We start from the raw sequence: 18,345 nt of genomic DNA, 5'->3' as shown, positions 1-18,345 counted from the left end.
TCTCCTTGCAGTCCAAGGGACTCTCAAGAGTCTTCTCCAACACCACAGTTCAAAAGCATCAATTCTTCAGCTCTCAGCTTTCCTTGTAGTCCAACTCAGACATCCATACATGACCACTGGAAAAACCATAGCCTTGACTAGCCGGACCTTTGTTGGCAACGTAATGTCTCTGCTTTTCAATATGCTATCTAGGTTGGTCATAACTTTTCTTCCCAGGAGTAAGTGTCTTTTAATTTCATGGCTGCAATCACCATCTGCAGTGATTTTGGAGCCCAGAAAAATAAAATCAGCCACTGTTTCCACTGTTTCCCCATCTATTTGCCATGAGGTGATGGGATCAGATACCATGATCTTAGTTTTCTGAATGTTGAGCTTTAAGCCAACTTTTTTTTTTGGAGTTTATTTTTATTATTTTTATTTTTTTAATATAAATTTATTTATTTTAATTGGAGGCTAATTACTTTACAATATTGTACTGGTTTTGCCATACATCAACATGAATCCACTGTAGGTATACACGTGTTCCCCATCCTGAACTCCCCTCTCTCCTCCCTCCCTGTACCATCCCTCTGGGTCATCCCAGTGCACCAGCCCCGCGCATCCAGTATCACTAAGCCAACTTTTTCACTCTCCTCTTTCGTTTTCATCAAGAGGCTCTTTACTTCTTCTTCACTTTCTGCCATAAGGGTGGTATCATCTGCATATCTGAGGTTATTGATATTTCTCCCAGCAATCTTGATTCCAGCCTGTGCTTCTTCCAGCCCAGCGTTTTTCATGATGTACTCTGCATATAAGTTAAATAAGCAGGGTGACAATATACAGCCTTGACGTATTCCTTTTCCTATTTGGAACCAGTCTGTTGTTCCATGTCCAGTTCTAACTGTTGCTTCCTGACCTGCATATAGGTTTCTCAAGAGGCAGGTCAAGTGGTCTGGTATTCCCATCTCTTTTAGAATTTTCCACAGTTTATTGCGATCCACACAAAGGCTTTGGCATAGTCAATAAAGCAGAAATAGATGTTTTTCTGGAATTCTCTTGCTCTTTCAGTGATCTAGAAGATGTTGGCAATTTGATCTCTGGTTCCTCTGCCTTTTCTAAAACCAGCTTGAACATCTGGAAGTTCACATTTCATGTATTGCTGAAGCCTGGCTTGAAGAATTTTAAGCATCACTTTACTAGTGTGTGAGATGAGTGCAATTGTGCAGTAGTTTGAGCATTCTTTGGCATTGCCTTTCTTTGGGATTGGAATGAAAACTGACCTTTTCCAGTCCTGTGGCCACTGCTGAGTTTTCCAAATTTGCTGGCATATTGAGTGCAGCACTTCCACAACATCATCTTTCAGGATTTGAAATAGCTCAACTGGAATTCCATCACCTCCACTAGCTTTGTTCGTAGTGATGCTTTTTAAGGCCCACTTGACTTCACATTCCAGGAAGTCTGGCTCTAGGTGAGTGATTACACCATCGTGATTATCTGGGTTGTGAAGATCTTTTTTGTACTAAGATTTTTGTAAAGAGACATAATTAGTTCCAAAGATACCAATTGTAGCATTGAATTGTTTAGTAAGTAGATTTAATACATTAGAGTTTTTCAACATTGTATTGGAAAAGGAGGAAAACACAGATGTATATATTTTAGTTTCTAGATTCTTTTTTCTACAAGAGAGAACTGTTTATTTTTGGTAACTCTTTCTTATGTATGTGAATTTCATAAATTTTTTTATTAATTCTAGTAGTTGATGGGAATATCTTAGATTACCTAGGCTTAAAATCATGTTAGTATAAAAATGTTGTCTAATAATTTTCTTTTCTTATTGCTCAAAACTACAATCTTAAATAATACTTTTGATGGTTATCACTATAAGCTTCCTGATATTAATTGAAGTGATTTTAAGTTTTGTTATTTAAAGTGATACTTTTTTTTATTACAGTAAATAATATTTGTCATATTATAATAAGGTTATTTTTGCTTATTTCTTTTTTACAAAGTTTATGGGAGGACCGCATCTATTAACATGCTGCTGCTGCTGCTAAGTTGCTTCAGTCGTGCCCAACTCTGTGCGACCCCATAGACAGCAGCCCACCAGGCTCCCCTGTCCCTGGGAGTCTCCAGGCAAGAACACTGGAGTGGGTTGCCATTTCCTTCTCCAATGCGTGAAAGTGAAAAGTGAAAGTGAAGTCGCTCAGTCGTGTCTGACTCTTAGCGACCCCATGGATTGTAGCCTACCAGGCTCCTCCTTCCATGGGATTTTTCCAGGCGAGAGTACTGGAGTGGAGTGCCATTGCCTTCTCTGCTATTAACATGAATATTATTATTTTCCTGGGTGGTTAATTTTTTTAAACTTTTCCTCCTGTTTTATCTGTTCTGCTGGGAATTTATGAGGTTCTTTGCTTTTTTGGTAACATTTGGACTTCAGTAATTCGGCAAGAATATATCTAATGTTATGATTTTCTCATTTTTATCTTTTCATTGCTGATCACTTTAATCTAGAGACTCCATTCTTTTTCAGCAAGTGAGATTTTCTTTGTTTACTATTGCCTCTTATTTGCTTCCATAGATTTGCAAATTGTATGCTTCTATAGCAGAAGCATGACTGAATATAGTGGGATAGACTGTTTAAAAGCAGTACAATAAATAAACTACAGTGGCTTGATGATTTAAAAATAAAAGATTGCTGGGGAGAATAGCCACAACCTTAGATATGCAGATGACACCACCCTTATGGCAGAAAGCAAACAGGATTAAAGAACCTCTTGATGAAGATGAAAGAGGAGAGTGAAAAGCTGGCTTAAAACTCAACATTCAGAAAATTAAGATCATGGTATCTGATCCCATCACTTCATGACAAATAGATGGGGAAACAATGGAAACAGTGACAGACTTTATTTTCTTGTGCTCCAAAATCACTGCAGATGGTGACTGCAGCCAAAAAATTAAAAGTTGCTTGCTCCTTGGAAGAAAAGTTATGACCAACCTCATCAGCATATTGAAAAGCAGAGTCATTACTTTGCCGACAAAGGTCTGTAGAGTCAAAAGCAATGATTTTTCCAGTAGTCATGTATGGATGTGAGAGTTGGGTCATAAAGAAAGCTGAACACTGAAGAATTGATGCTTTTGAACTGTGGTGTTGGAGAAGACTCTTGAGAGTCCCATTGACTGCAAGATGATCCAACCAATCCATCCTAAAGGAATCAGTCCTGAATATTCATTGGAAGGACTGATGCTGAAGCTGAAACTCCAATACTTTGGCCACCTGATGTGAATAACTGACTCCTTGAAAAAGACCCTGATGCTGGGAAAGATTGAAGGCAGGAGGAGCAGGGGACGACAGAGGATGTGGTGGTTGAATGACATCACTGACTCAATGGACATGAGTTTGAGCACACTCTGGGAGATGGTGAAGGACAGGGAAGCCTGGCGTGCTGCAGTCCATGGGGTCGCAAAGAGTTGGACATGACTGAGCAGCAACAAAATAGGAGCTGTGTGTGAAGTGGGATGCATAGGATACCTGAAAAGATAGATTTTACCTTCTGCTGCCTTGTGAAGACAATAGCTTCCCAATTAGCTACTCATTTTTTTAGTGAGTTCATTAATGTAGTATGTGCTTTCTTTGGATACACAGTTAGTGCTATTACCCATGTTAATGTGGCGAATGGAGACAGGCTAGTTTTAAACAAAGCACAATCTAAAACATGGTTCTAGTATACATTGGAACCGTCAGATGTACAAAGACAAAAATAGTCAATACTCCCCTTTATGCCTGGCAACCCTCACCTCGAGTCAACTGAAAGACTGAAAACTGTCATGGAAGAGGTTTCATGAATAATCCAGAAGGTGGATAACACACATGTAGCTAAGTGTGCAGGGGCTGGAAATAGCACCCAATCCCTGAGCGTCACTCGTTCTCGGCTTCGTCTCCTGACCCTTCTTCCTTCGCCTGTTCCTTCCATGTTGGTATTCCCTAGGGCTGGCTTCCCATCTGTTTGATCTGCACATCCCACACACACTTGCTGGGATGAAGGGGAGACAGGCAAGGCTAAGGCTCGGTACTTTTATTGTGCAACTCTGTTCTGAGGGGGCAGGGTGCAAAGCCCCACACCGGGGGAGGTGATGAGAAACTGCATCATAACAGCCTTCCAGAGAGTGTGAGGTGGCAAGTAGCAGACGGCCTCAGAGTGCCTCCTCACAGGACTGCCTTGTCTTCTCGAATTCGTCTTGGGTCACATGGCATTCCACCAAAATTCAGATCAGCCATGGTTCAGGCCTTTGTCTGTTTGGCCTCTGGATCCCTGCAGTGTTGGCCAGGGAGTCTCAGAGCATTTAAATATTAGACAAATGCTGTCAACTGTAAGGAAAACAAATATTAGCCTCTGTTTATGTTTGAAGTTCTATCTTCCTAATGCGAAAGCAGCCTGTTTCAAAGGTTTTATTCCTTTATTTAAATCCCTGTCCAAGGCAGTAGATTTAGTTGTCCACATTTTTTAATAACCAGTGAAGTGAAGTGAAAGTCGCTCAGTCGTGTCCAACTCTTTGCGGCCTCATGGACTATGCAGTCCATGGAATTCTCCAGGCCAGAATACTGGAGTGGGTAGCCTTTTCCTTCTTCAGGGGATCTTCCCAACCCAGGGATCGAACCCGGGTCTCCCACATTACCAACTGGGCCCCAGGGGAAGCCCTATAATAACCAGTAGACACCTTTTTTTTTGGTCTCAATTAGCAAAGTATAATCACAGATTGGAGACTGCCCCACAAGTTTCTTCTTAAATGAAAGGCCTCCTTCCATCCCTCCCTTCAGGGTGGGATTTTTTTCAGGGTGATATTTTTTCCATCGACAGAACGCTGAGCCCTGTGCTAGGTGAGCCACAGACAGACCAGAAGGGACTGTCCTGTTCATCACAGGACAGTGATGGAAGTGGAGGATTTCTCAAGATGCTTGACACTCTGGGCTTTGAAACAGCTTTGGAAAGTAGCTTACAAGACCCCTAAAATGTGTGCCAGTATAATGCTCCTTCTTTAGGAGAAATACATTGTGAGAAAGAGAGAAATCATTTAAGTTTTGCAAATGTAAATGTAATTGGATTTTTTAAACCCCATGTCTATACTCACATCACGTTTGACCACTTTGACTGAACTGATTGCTTTATTATAGTCAGGCTAAATTGACTGGTTGTTAACTGGTCGATCTAGTCAAAATGTCAAACTAGTAACGAGTGTGCAAGCAGCTCCCCTGTCAGAAAAGCACTGAAGGCTGCAGCTGATTGCCTATGCCCTTCCTTCAAGGTGACCTAGACAAAAAGGGACCAGAACTAATGGGCAGTATTGTAAGGGAGACAAATTGGCAGCTGATCATCTGAGCAGAAATGCTTGATGTGAACTTGCATTCCCATGAACGAGACACTTTCACTGCCAAGTTGATTGTTGGCACTTGTGCTATTTTTAATAACCAGTGGGTGTTGTATTGGAGCCATTGGCATGCTGTTAAGCTTAGCAGATTGGAGAACTCCTAGAAATGTTTAACTTGGAAGAATTTACAAACATTTTGCAAACAATGGTATTTTGATGCCCGCACATCTGTGGCTCATTTAAACAGTGCCTTAGTGTACCAGCACTCACAATCATTGATCAGGAACTCTCCCTTGCTTCCTAATGGGATGCCTTTGGCTTGCTTCCCCACTCTGGGAATCCCAGCCATCATGGTGGCAATCATACTCAGTGTGAAAAAGGATCTGTATGGGACTCTGAGCTCAACAACTCCATTGTAAGTACCAGCATCTCTGCTTCTCCAATGGTGGTGGTCTCAACCATCAAGGTATGGTGAGATGTTCCTGGCCTGGGCCTTGGTCTTGAAACACTGGCTTCAGGGAGGAAATTAGCCTCAGCCTTTTTACTCTAACAAAGTAATGGGCGCACTGATATAATGGTTAGGTGTCTGAGGCATCTGGACTCCATACGACCTTGGTCAACTTACTTTACCTCTTCTTTGCATTTCCTCCTCTGGAAAATGGGCATAATAATGTTTATGCTCAGTGCTGGGTGCAGATTAAAATGATGCCATGTATATAAAGTGCTCAGCATGTGGCCTGTTCCATGGTAATATGCATCTGGCAGCGATTATTAATTAATTAGTTTATCTATTTAAAAAATTTTTTAGCTGGTAAAGAGCTCTCAAATTTATGAAATGGGAGTATGATAATGATTTAGATACAATTCAAGGAAACAGTAAAAGAAATCGACATAATAGACATCGGCAGCTGTCCTGATTAGAAAGCTCACAGAACTTAGAAGTTGGAGGAGCCACTATAAAGAAATACTGAAGTGGGTTGCAAACCTTTTCTGTATTTCAGCCACAAAGGTCTCCTAAAGAAGACTCCAGCACTTTCCTTTGTAAATTGGCTTGGCCTTATTGTCCTGTTGTTGTACTTTCTCTTTTCTATTTTTGATATAAAGCCCAGCTCTTTGGTTCTCTCACCCACAGGTACCAGAGAATAGCCATTCAAATCACTCCACCTTTCCAGAACCTTCTTTCACAGGGCTATAGATAGTTACCATGCAGTCCTTCAGGCTGTACAACCTCACTTTATACTTCGAATCGCTTTTTACTTATCCATTCTTCATTATCTTCACTCTCTTTATCGTAGCCTCTCAAGTTCTTTTTCACTATAGATTTCCTCTCCCGCTGGATTGCAATCAAATGCACGAGGTCTTGCCCCCCAGACCTCTCCGTCTTTCATATTGAGATGACAGTTTCCAGAGGGTCAATATTGTATTACCACTGCCAGCAGATGCCTCCTAATTATAATTCCTTGTTATCCTTTCTTTCTCTCTTCCCTTTCTTCTCATCTCCTCCATCCTCGCTCCTTGCTTGTTTTGTGACTTAAAGGGTCCCCGATGTTTAATGGTGATTCTTCTTCAAAGATCAAAAGCAAAAGCAAAAGCAAAACCAGAACAAAATCCACTCCACTCTCCCTGAAAAGAACCCTTTCATATGTGAATTGGTGAGGAAAAGGCAGAGTACTCTAAGAGCTTTTTAAAAAATAATTGTATTTTGAAGAAATAGTACATGCACAATGGTATAAAATTCAAATGTACAAAAGGGTAGAGGATGAAAAGTAAAGTCCACTCCCAAAGCCCAGCTCCCCAGTTTTCATCCCTCTATGCAACTCTTATTACCAACAATCAAATTTGTGTAGATATTCTCCTGCACACTTTGTCACCCAAATAGTAGATATACACTGCTTTGTACTTAACATGTCATGAAGATGATTCTCTATGCAAACATATAGTGCTACCTTTTTTAAAGAGTTTTCTATAGCCTTCCCTGGTGGCTCAGATGGTAAAGCGTCTGCCTACAATGTTGGAGACCTGGGTTCAATCCCTGGGTCAGGAAGATCTGGAGAAGGCAATGGCACCCCACTCCAGTACTCTTGCCTGGAAAATCCCATGAACAGAGAAACCTGGCAGGCTACAGTCCATGGGGTCACAAAGAGTCGGACATGACTGACCACTTCACTTCACTTTACAGCCTTTTTTAAGGTTGAAGGTGATATTTGGGGAACCTTAAGTTCTGGGTTGTTTTTTTTTTTTTACCACAAGATTGAACATCTTTATTATTATAAGCTACAGACATTTTGCAATAAATGCCCAATTCATTGCACTTCAGATCGGCAAATAAGCACATACAGGAATGCAGTAACAATATTTATTAAATCTAAATCTATTTAAAAAATCTATTTTATCCAAGTCTAGTTGATTTATAGTGTTGTGTTAGTTTCTGGTATACAGAAAAGTGATTCAGTTACACATATATGTAACAGTTTGTATTTTGCTATTCCCAATCCATCCCTTTCCCATCCCCATCCCCATCGGCAACCACAAGCCTGGGGAACCCTAAGTATTAGATTCTACTGGGAGAGTTAAATGCATCCCTCACCCCGAATCCCATCCCACTCACACAAACACACAAAAGGCACTTGTATATGAAAGTATTCATACCAACATGAACAATATGACCACAGGGGATTTTCCTGGTTCTGGAAAAGAAGTCTCAGCTAAGTTGACACACAGATATACTAGTAAAGCTTGTCTATGTTCAAAAATCAGAGATAATGTCTGTAGTAACTGGCATATTATGAGATGAAGTATCTGTTCATATAAATTACTACATATTTCTTCTTTAATAGAAACTGTAGAGCCATTAATCAATCCAGTGGCCAGAGTTGCCTTTTGAAGTTTAAACCTCTAGCTGTGGTGGGAGGTCAAAAATAAACATCATATTTGAAAGCAATACAGTTAGAGCTGTCCTGTTTTTGTTGCATTTTCATTACTTCTGATGAGCTCATTACTGTTTGATATAACATTCTGAAAAGCCAGTCATTACCTATGTCCTTTCACTGTGATATTTATCACACAAAGCAGAATCTATCCTGCAAATAAAAACTCAGGTGTAAGCCACATTGGGGGGAAAGATATAATTTCATTTTCTGCTGTTGAGGAAGAAAATAGCCTCCTAGGGAACTGGACTGAGAAGTTTCTGCATGCGTAAGGCAGAACTGTCTTCTAGGATTTCTAAATTGAGGCTGGGAAGAACCCTGGACTGAGGCTCAGGAGATTGGAGTTCTGGTCTCAGCTCTACCCCCAGTGAGCATGAGTGAAGTCTGTCGGGTTGCTTTACACCCCAGGCCTAGGTGTTCTCACATGAAATGAAACTGACTCAGTGATCTTCAGAGTCTCATAAAAAAAATAGCAGTTTAAAAACAAACAGAGTCACAGATGTAGAAAACAAACTTATGGTTACCAGGAGGGAAAGAGGGGGAGGGATAAATTGTGTGTATTGACATATACACACTACTATGTATAAAATAAATAACTAATAAGAACCTACTGTAGAGCACAGGGGAACTCTACTCAATATGCTGTAATGGCCTATATGGGAAAAGAATCTAAAAAAGAGTGAATATACGTGTATATATACCTGATTCACTTGGATGTACAGCAGAAACTAATGCAACATTGAAAATCAACTGTACTCCAATAAAATAAGTAGGACTTTATGTTTCTCTACCTCACAATGGGCTTCTCTCCTTGGTCTCTTCCAGTTGTTGGATTAAAGATGATCCTATCTTCTCCATCTCAGTGGTGGCTTATTTTTACCTCATATTTCTCATGAATCTCTCTATGTTCTGCACTGTTCTTGCTCAACTGAACTCCATGAAATCCCAAAACCAAAAGACTTGACGGAAGGTGATTCTACAAGACCTCAAAGGCACAACAGGCCTGACCTTCTTACGTGGTCTCACCTGGGGGTTGGCCTTTTTTGCCTGGGGACCTGTGAGGACCCTTTTCTTATATCTTTTTGCCATTTTTAACACTTTGCAAGGTAACTGTTGTTTCTCTGTACCTTCTGTGGCTCAAGCTAGACCTCCATCAAAGCTCTTACTGCTTTAGAAAATCTTACCTGTAGCCTTCAGTATTTTTTCAAAGGAGGAAAAAATAATCCAAGAGGCCTCTGCTGTCAGTGACTGACAGGAAGCCATTAGAAGCATTGGCTAGATGTTAGGGCTTCATTAAATGAGCCCACTCTCTCTTACTCAGGGATGTAGAGAGCAACCCAGATAGCTAACTCAGCTCCAGCTAGCTGGCCACGTCTTTGTGGAACACTGATTGGCAGCACTTCCTACAGTATTCATTGCATCGATAGATCATGCTCCTAAGTGTACACATTCAAATCCTGTTGAACATAGAAATTACTGGGCAGTGGAAACATTGAACTGTTGACCCTATAGACTCTGGCTGCATCAGATATCCTCATATTGTGGGAAGGAACCTGGTTAGGAAGTTCTAGAGCCATAGAGGATTGAAGGTGGAAAGCAAAGAGCAGTGGGTCCTGGCAAGAAGCCAAGGTTCTGATCTTGGTTTTACTACAAACCAATCTTGAAAAAGTTACCACAGCTGGTTGAATTAGCTGATCCTAAATTAATGACTTTATAGCCCTTCACTGTCTACTTTCTGGCAAAAGGAGCAAATGATTACTGAAGTTATTAAATGGAAGACCAAGGATGCCATGAAAAGTAAAAGCTAGGGCTCTGGTTTACATATCTCTGAGTAATTGCTGCTGTTTGTTTTAATCTGATGTTGCCTAGTTAAAATTTTTGGCAAGAAGAGGCATACAGAATAATCCTGGGTGTCTCAAACTCCACCCCACACCATTATCCTCAAGATTGGCTCAGTTCATTTGGGCTTCTGGGGCAGGCTGGGAATCAACCTGGGAAGTCCATTGAGTTAGGATCTCCTTTATTGCTCTTAGGGGCTTCCCTGGTGGCTCAGAGAGTAAAGCTTCTGCCAGCAATGTGGGAGACCCGGGTTCAATACCTGGGTCGGGAAGATCCCCTGGAGAAGGAAATGGCAATCCACTCCAGCACTCTTGCCTGGAAAATCCCATGGACAGAGGAGCCTGATAGGCTACAGTCCATGGGGTCTCAAAGAGTCGGACATGAGTGAGCAACTTCACTTTCACTTTATTGCTCTTAACCCTTTTATTAGAGTAAAGGGAGCTGGTGATCCCATAGGGTGCTCAGCAAGAAAGAGTATTATGGTCAAAGAACTTTGGGGAATGCAGAAAAGTACCTCCCTCACTCTTGAAATGGCACAATGTACCTTGGCATCTACAAGCTCTGAGAAATGCTGCTGGGGGAAAAATGTTAAAAATTTGTTTCAAATTTGGCGTTTTAAAAACCTCAGAATCCTTTATCATTGTGGTTGTTAACCCCTGAGGAAACTTGGGAAATGTGAATTGCTCTGCAGTTACTTCAGGCCAGTCATTTACAAGGTGCTGCAGGGGGTGGGGGAACAATTCAGAATAAGTCTGCAAGTCCTGTGGTTCAAGAAACAGTCTCATTTTAGAGCAATGAGGTGTATCAACTGAAACTTTTTGGCCCAGTGGTTAAGACTTCACCTTTAATGCAGGGTGTGCTACTTCCATCCTTGATCAAGGAGCTAAGATCCCACATACCTCATAGCCAAACTGAAGCAATGTTGAAGCAATACTGCAACAAATTCAATAAAGACTTTAAAAATGGTCTACATCAAAAAAATCTTTAAGAAAAAATAAAGAAACTTTCTGTTCCACTGGATTCCACCAACCAGCCAATTTAAAAAAAAAAAAAAACAAAAAACTTTTACTTTCTGGCCACACCGAGTGGCATGCAGAATCTTAGTTATCTGACCAGGAATTGAACCCATGCACCCTGCATTGAAGTGTGGAGTCTTAACCACTGGACTCCCAGGGATGTCCCTTATATAGCCAATTCTGATTGGAATGTAAAGAGACACAAAGTGTGTTGTTTTTGTCCGCATGCCGTCTTTATTCCTTCTGGCAGTGGGGACAGAGATTTTAGAAGCACTGCACATCACTGTCACACGGCTTCCTTTGAGGCTGCCAGCACTTGGTCGTATCCCAGATCACTGATCGAGGCCCTGGCGATGGTTCTACATTTTACTTCCTGACTTTACCTGGCCTCCACTGAGATACCCCGGTCTCAGCAGCATGATGCTTTGAAAACGGAAGTGCCTTGCTCTAGACTGTGTACGGAGGTGGATTCAGAACCAAACGCCTGTGTGGATTTCTTCTTAAGCAGTTAACTCCAGGCTTCTCTCAGGCACACGAGCTCTGAGGAGAAACACACTCAACCTTATGGAAACAGGGATTAAAGCAAAAGCTGACGAAAGAATCAAAAGCAAAGAAGTTTAGAGCTACAAGCAGGGGAGGGGTGTTTGTAAAACAGCACATGCTCCATTCTCACGCTGGAAGGAGAGAGTCCTCTCTAAATGGGAAGCCTGGATGGGTAGATGCAGAATCCAATGAGATATCTCCTGAGGACGAAAACCAAAGCCCCACAGATCCAGCATGGACAGAGCCAGGCTGTCTCTGTCTGTCAGATAAGCTTTATGTCAATCACCAAGCCTTCCTAGTTCCTAGTCCCGCCTACAAGATAGAATGTGCCATCTTGCAGAGAGGGGGTTTTCGGATCTCGGAGTTTAAAACTCAAGTTCCATAGACATACACACACACGTACACGTCCCAAATATTCAAAACAAGAATGCAATGAAACAAATGAACAAATTAGCCATTTAAAAGACAGATGGCAAGTTTGCAAGTTTGGCTGAAGGGGGTTGCCCTGTGGTCAGGTGTGAAAAAAATGATGCTCTTGATGAGCTATTTCTGAAGGAGGGATGCACAAATAAAAATACAGGTGGCAAAAACCTGCCATCTTCCCTCATGGCTATGTGCTAGTGAGTAAGCAGATCAATCTGTTATTGGAAAGAAAAAGGGAGGCTGTCAGGCAGAGAGGGAGAGCTGGCACGCAGCTCATTGCAATTCACAGAATAACCTTTAAGTCTGAGAACTAGCTAAACTCCGTGCAGGAAATCAGAGCAGTAAGAGGGGCTGTTTGTCACTGTGGCCCCCTTATTCCTGCTGAAGTTGAAGGAGTTTTACCTGCTCTGAGACCGAGATTGGGGTGTGCTCTCATCAAGTTGCTGGACTACCTTCCAGGTGGTCACTGCTTAGCCAAAGAGTGAGTGCTGCTGGCTTCCTCACCACAGTGGTTCGGTTACAAATGGAGATAAACCCCTCAGGGGAGGTAGTGAGATTTGTCATTCTGTTTAGCCTCCAGATTGCTGCCTCCCACATGAAATCAGAGAGTCTCAGGGCTGGGGCTTGGGAAGCCACATCTTCCCATCAAGTAACAGTAAGCCTCCACCTGCAGCTTCCTAGAGACAGAAAGCCCCCCACTCCATGAAGCAGAGCATTTAATGTCCCTTTTTTCTTTCTTTCTTTTTTCTTTTTATTTATTTATGGCTGCACTGGGTCTTCATTGCTGTGCAAGTTTTCTGTAGTTGTGGTGAGCGGGAGCTACTCTCGTTAGTTGTGGTGTGCAGGCTTCTCACTGAGGTGACTTCTCTTGTTGCTTCCCTGGTGGCTCAGTGGTAAAGAATCTGCGTGCAATACAGGAGAACAGGGATTGATCAGGTTTGATCGCCGGGTCAGAAAGATGCCCTGGAGAAAAGAATGGCACCCCCCCTCCAGTACTCTTGCCTGGAGAATCCCATGGACAGAGGAGCCTGGCGGGATACAGTCCATGGGATCATGAATGAGTAGGACATGACTTAGCAACTAAACAACAACTCTTGTTGCAGAGCATGGGCTTTAGGTGCACGGGCTTCATTTAGCTGTGGCACATGACAAGCTTAGTTGCTCCTTGGCATGTGGAATGTTTCCAGATCAGGGGCTGAACCAGTGTCCCCAGCATTGCAATGTGGATTCTAAACCACTGGCCCACCAGGGAAGCCTTTATGGTTTTATTTTTATTTATTTAAAAAATTTTAAGTCACATATATTTATTTATTTACTTAATTTTTGGCCATGTGGCATGTGGGGACTTAGTTCCCCAACCAGGGATTGAACCCAGGGCCCCTGCATTGGAAGCACAGAGTCTTAACCGCTGGACCACCAGGGAAGTCCCTTCTTTCTTTTTTTAAAATTGAAGTAATGTTGCTGTACAGTATTATTTAAGTTATGGGTGTACAATATAGTGATTCACAAGTGTTTTAAAGCTTATACTCCGTTTTACCCATTATATATTGTAATATGATTACCATTGTAGCTTCTAATCAGCTCTGAGGGTGGGGGCAGGGTGGGTAGGGAGAGAAAGACAAGGAGCCAGAGAGAGAGAGATTGTACAATGTCTTTTATAATCTAATCTTGCAAATGACGTGCCATCACTTCTGCCATATTTTATTCTGTTGGTACAATATGGGAGGAGACTACATAAGGATGTGAATGCCAAGGTCTGGGCTACATTGAAAGCCATCTCAGAGGCTGCTTCTCACTGCACATCTGACCTCTCAAGCTCTAGGACGGACAGTAGCCCAGGAGGAAAACTATGGTTGATGTGAAATCCTGATACACTTTCTTATTATCACTGCCGTTGGGAGGGAGCTAGAAAGGTGACCTCAGAAAACTAGTAATAGCCTTGGGTTTCCTTGGGAGGAGTATTGATGGTGACAAGAGTAGGCTTGAGTCTAGGCACTGGTGACTGTGAGTGAAAGAAGCTGAAAGAGACTGACCTTCTTCTCCTGACTTAGGGTTCCTCGTTTTTGTGTTCCACTGTGCAGTGAAGGAGCATGTGCGGCAGCAGTGGCTGCTTTTCTGTTATGGGTGGTTGCGACTGGATAACACTTCCGGTAAGATGCCGTTTGGGGTAGTTTTGACTTTTGCAGCTTTTCCAGACTGATGAGGTTAACTGGCCTCCTGACTTGAGTTCATACAGCGTTAGCATCCAACGGAGGCTGTTTCCTTGCCAGGAAAATGATTTGTACTTTTGTGTGGAGATGAATGAAGTCAGGTGAAGGATGTGATTTGGGCCATATTTTAACTTAGTAAGGCTTCACTTTGGGCCTAAATTCCTTGGACTGCTTGTCCTTGCTGTCACTTGAGTCTCAATTCAATTAAAAGAACATTGATTGAGTGCCTACTGTGTTCCAGGCACTGGGTCCCAGGGGCTTTCTGGCCCACAGCCAGATGTGGGAAACAAGGAGTGATGGTAGAGGAGGAGAGAACTTGTCAGCCTCCCTCAGATGGCTGGTGGGCTGCCCAGATGCACCGAAGGTCCTTCCCGCACAGTGAGGGATGTAGTGGACTCTGGTGTTGCCACTGAAAAGAGCTCCAGTCCAGGCAAACCAGTTTTTTATACATCCAAAGGCTCTTCCATCCCATTTAGGTAGCTTCTCTCAGTCTCCATGCAAAGCTCAGTTTATTGCCTTTAGGGAAGGTGGAGCTTGAACTGAAAGATTCTATAAGCAGCACAGAGATCCTGTTCCTTTTTGCTGGGCATGTCAGTAACCTGCTGGTCCCTGTACTGGGCTCTAGGGGAAGGAGGCATGCTTGATAAGTGAATTGGCTCTGCCTGTACTGCACATTATGGTTCAGACTTACTTTTCACTCTTTGAGGTACCCAGAGTGAACAGTCTGTACGTTGAGCTTTATATTTTTAAGAGGATTCTTGAGGTATAATCTACCCATTTGAAGTCTACAATTTGATGAGTTTTCCATTTTTAACTGTTTGGGGTGCCGTTTCAGATGGCAGCACCTGGTGGGCTCAATGTCAGGAAAGACCGAGGAAAATCTTTGTGCACAACTTGTTGACATCATCTGTCAACTGCAGCTAGTTCCGTTTTGAAATCTTTAGGCTCTGCCCAAGGCACTCCTGAGAAACAAGCTCCCCAAATGGTGAGAGAAAAGGCTATGCTACCTACACTCATATTCCAGAGACACTGAGTTAGTATGAGGCCACAGATGCCGTCTTGGGAAATGATTCTTCCTCAAGATGACATGCACAGGTCCATGTGTACACCCAGGCTCACTCTGGGCCGAGAAACTGTGCATAGATGCACATACCGAACTGAGTGTGTGCAATGCAGTGGGTGGTTAGGTTAACGGAGGAGAGAAAAGACTGGAGGTAAAAAAAATCATTCATGGGTAATTACAAATGATCATCACACATTGTTAAAATCCAAGGGTACCTTATATGCTGTTCAGGGCAAGCCCCTACTTTACAGATGAGGGACCTTAAGCAGGAAAAGGAGAATGCTTTATGGACAGCCACTCAGCCCACCAGCAGCAGAACTGGGGCCAGAACTCAGGTCTTCTGGCTTCCAGGCTAGTCGCTCATCGCACACCCTTGAGAATACAGGCTGCGCTGCACGTCACTCTTGGATGCTCACCTTCTTCCATAGGAAGCCAAGTTTCTAGGTACAGTGACTGATGTTGAGTTGGAGCTGGGTGTTAGGAGGGAAAGTGTAGTGAAAGGATTGGTCTGAAAGCCTAAGGTAAAGAGACAGGCAAACTAGAGCAAGAACTTAAGAACTTCGAGGTGGTGATGTAATGCCTTCGTGTTCTGTGCTTCCAGCTGTATCGTACTGCAGGTTGTTTTCCTTTCTTAAAGACCAAAGTAGAGTCCAGTCAACACACAGAATGCCTCTGGTGGCCTGGCTGTAGTCATTCTCCCACCATCTCAGTGCTGGTGGTGGAACATCCTCATCCATTGTAGTTTTAATTCTATTGGCTCCTTCAGCAGTTCTATTTCCAAGAGCTGCAGCCAATCTGGAAGCAGTATGATAGGTTAAAAAAAATAAAAGCACCAAATTTGGAGTCAGAAGGCTTTGGCTTAAGCCACTAACTCTGTGACCTTGGGCACATCACTTCCCTACTCAGAGTGACATTTCCTTACCTTCAACATGGTGGAGGGTGGAGTGGGGGCCAAGATGGACCATCTCCAAAGTGTCTATCAGCTTCAGGACCATGTGAAGCAACATCATTTTCCAGTTTAGGCTCATTGACTAGTGTTGGAGTCTCTGTCTCCATTTCTGCCTGGTGGTGCATATGAAGAAAATCTTTCCTTGGCCACAAGCATCCATCAAACTCTGGCCAGCTAACCTGAAGATATGTTGGTGCTCATGTGGAGGCACTGATGAAGCATGGCATAAGGGGGGCCAAATTGTGGGAGTTCCTTGGATAGCAATAGCTGTGACTGATTGGGGAATATTTTTCTAAGAAGGTGAGTTACTGCTGGCTCCCCTGCTGCCTCTGAGGGATATTGTTTCATTAGCAAATATACAACACAAATGGACATGTTTTTCTTTGAAAGAGCAGTAGTAAATACCACATCCTGGATTGTAATGTTGTTAGACCAAGCTATAGACCTGGAGAGCCCAGGTGCCTGCAGCCAGCACCGAGATGCTCGTTATTTGTGACAGTAACTCAGCCAATGGGGCAGGATGTCCAGCCTCTTGGGCCACAGGTTCTAAAACTGCAATCTGGATGCTGCCATCAGACGTATGGTGGCCAAAAACTTGGTTCCATTAGCACTGAGTGAAAACTTGCGCCGTCTGTACCACTGCTGCTGCTGCTGCTAAATCGCTTCAGTCGTGTCCGACTCTGTGCGGCCCCATAGACGGCAGCCCACCAGACTCCCTCGTCCCTGGGATTCTCCAGGCAAGAACACTGGAGTGGGTTGCCATTTCCTTCTCCAATGCATGAAAGTGAAAAGTGAAAGTGAAGTCGCTCAGTCGTGTCTGACTCTTAGCGACCCCATGGACTGCAGCCTACCAGGCTCCTCCGTCCATGGGATTTTCCAGGCAAGAGGACTGGAGTGGGGTGCCATTGCCTTCTCTGCTCTGTACCACTAGGCACTCTCAAACTTGAGAAACAGCTGAACATTCAGAGCAAGAATATCAATTTCATAGGAGATACAGATAGGTGTGCTATTATTTTGTGTTGTCTCTTCCTGAAGGCCTCCAGTCTTTGCCCATGACTAGCCTCCCCTTGGTTAAGGTTACTGTGAATAACACAGCTCGTAAGTCATAATGCAGGTTGAACGGATGCACTTGTAATTGCCTAACAATGCTGTTAGGATGAATTAATTCACCCCAGATTTAGATTAAACTATCTGAGGAAAGCACCACAACTTTTACTTCCTGTCTAATTCTTCTATTCATTCCTTCAATTGATAAACATATCTTTTGATGCTACTATGTGCAAAGCCTGTAATGCCACAGCTGAAAATGCTCTTTTTTTTCCCAATGCAGACTACTTTGATGAAGATCCCAACTGTTTCTCTTCCTTGAGTTGTGAAGCTGTGTCTAATAGTGTGAGAAGAATATTACCTGAGGAAATCAAAATGAATTCCATTCACAAACAAAGATTTCATAAATAAATCCCGGCAGAAATCCCACTTTCCCCCACCCCCAGATTGTGGAAAATGTTGAATTTGTAAAACCATCTGCTCCAACTTCATATTCTAAATATTATTTTGGAAGGGGCAGAATGAGATAGCATTTAGTGAATATTAAAGCTAGAATAATTCTCCTATTCATTGTAATAGTTGTTTCCTCTCTTTTGATAGAGAAGACATGAGCCTATATTAGGGGAGAACTGTCTACAGGGTTAGAGATTTTGTTTCAAAAACTCGTATGTCCACATCCTGAAAGGAAAAAAAGATCATGGTCAGAGTCCTCACTGCACTGAGAGTCAAGCAATTTTAGGTGGCCCAAGTTTCCAGGTACCCAGTTGGTCTGACATGCATGCAGGAAGGAGAGAAGAAAAGTCACAAGGTCATACCTTTTGAGGAAAAAAAAAATGCTATCCTGTTGGCTTGTCATGACAAAGCATCTGAAATCCCCATTATTCAAGTTACTCTTTTGATTGGAGCCCCTTGTTAAAATGTCAACATGTTTTGTGAAAATGGTGGCTCATCAATCCAGACACCCATCAGTTCCTTAGGGGGGATG

General features: G+C 42.8%; 1 pseudogene; it reads left to right on the top strand.

Annotated features, from left to right (window-relative positions):
* LOC147341303 (adhesion G protein-coupled receptor G4-like) overlaps positions 1 to 17,771 on the top strand; it is a 63,802-nt pseudogene extending 46,031 nt beyond the window's left edge.
* The last annotated feature ends 574 nt before the right edge of the window (positions 17,772 to 18,345 follow it).

Source organism: Bos grunniens, chromosome X, assembly GCF_055505025.1.
Source record: "Bos grunniens cultivar Pamir isolate PY7600 chromosome X, Bosgru_T2T1.0, whole genome shotgun sequence".
NCBI classification, from domain to species: Eukaryota; Metazoa; Chordata; class Mammalia; order Artiodactyla; family Bovidae; genus Bos; species Bos grunniens.
This window is presented reverse-complemented; position numbering and strand designations above follow the sequence as displayed.